Below are 1,672 nucleotides of genomic sequence, written 5' to 3' on the forward strand. Positions count from 1 at the left end.
GTCGTCTTCTTTCGCACTGCGGTTGATGCAAACTTAAAGTTGCCCCAGGGAAGGGGGTAAGGAAAACAAGCAACATAAAAAAATATCTTAAAACTGCAGACAGAGGAGTCATGGCTTAAAGAAGAAAACGTCGAGTACCTTTGGCTAAAACGGGGCACATCTGTTGATACTTGTAGTCTACCAGTCTCTCAGTTAACAAAATCAAATCGATTACAGTATCGACTCCTGTGCTACGGCCTCTGTGTGCTCCATCGATTGTCCCAAAGCAGTGGCTATTTGCATGCCTTTGGCACCATCGGCTTCTGTATCAACCAAGGCAAACAAAGATCCAAAGACGAAGGCTCTCAGACAGCACCGGTCGGAAAGGATGGGCCTAGAGCCCAGCAATCGGAACATGGCTCATTTGTGTTTGGCCATCTTTGCTCTGCCATTCGGATGTGAACTTTGCACTTAAATGCCTTTAACGACTACCAGAACCTGCTAGGACCTGCTTGGACCTGCTAGGACCTGCTAGGACCAGCTAGGACAGTCCAGTTTACAGCGTTGTTTGTTCTGTGTTTATGTGTGGCTGGCATAATGAAATCAGAAACTTTTGTAATTTATGCCATCTACCCAGTTTGTACTTCCATTTGCTATCCCAATTATCGGCCGCCTTGTTGCCTTCCCGTCTTCCTGCCCCTGGGCCATGGGCCTGAAAACTTTTTGCCACATTTATGCAAATCTTGCCATGTATACATGTGGAGTCCATGCCATGGCAAAGTTTTCCAAATACCAAGGTGCACGCTTAAATTGTTTTTCAGTGGGTCCTTACCTGGGGCCAACTTTTGAAACAACTCAACTGTTATCGAAAAGTAAATTCAATTTGATTAATTAAATCTGAAAAGCGAATCTTCAGAGCAGATAGCTCGTTCAGGTTAATAGCGAAACTCCGCACTGGGTATGGCACACACACACACACCCCCCAAAAACATTCAATGGCAACAATGGAAGATACGAATATCTGGCAGATATATTTCCCCCTGCCATCTCAATGTCTGCCTCCGTCTGGCAGTTTTATGGACATTGGTGGGGGAAGGAGATCTGACAGTTTAGCTGCCAGTTAATGCGTTTTATCAATTGATTTCCATCAAATAAAACACTTTTTTGTAGCGGAAAGTGAAGCAAATAAATTGGATTTCTTGCGGAGCTCTTGGAGCGGGCCTTGTGGGAGCCTCCATCAAAGTTGGTTAGTTAGCACCAGTCTGCCCGGTCCGGTCCGGGCATAAATTAGTTTCCTGAGTCATTCCATGTGATAGTCTGTTTTATGTGGAAGCACGGGCCGACGCGCAGGGCCGGAAAGAACGCCAGTCCCGCTCCCTAGATTCTTTTTGTCCACGCTCCGTTCCAGTTATGTTCCCGGCTTTCTCGTTCCTCTATCTGCTGGCCCTAATTCAGTTAGCGAAAGTGCCTTTAGGCATTTAGCTTTTAATTTGGCCTTTGTTACGCGCCAGCTTAGCAATTTCTTTATGCTGCAACTCTTTTATCGCACTCACCTCTGCCGGCTCTGGGGCCGTGACTTTGTTGCGCCTCCGCCTACGCCTCCAGGGAAGTACTTCCGCTTAATTAAAACGATGGCTGTTCTGGCTATGGCACCCCGGAAGAAACAGAGACACTCGCACTTTAAGTTGCCGAA

This window comes from Drosophila persimilis, unplaced genomic scaffold, assembly GCF_003286085.1.
Source record: "Drosophila persimilis strain 14011-0111.01,24,50 unplaced genomic scaffold, DperRS2 tig00000000-arrow-pilon, whole genome shotgun sequence".
NCBI classification, from domain to species: domain Eukaryota; kingdom Metazoa; phylum Arthropoda; class Insecta; order Diptera; family Drosophilidae; genus Drosophila; species Drosophila persimilis.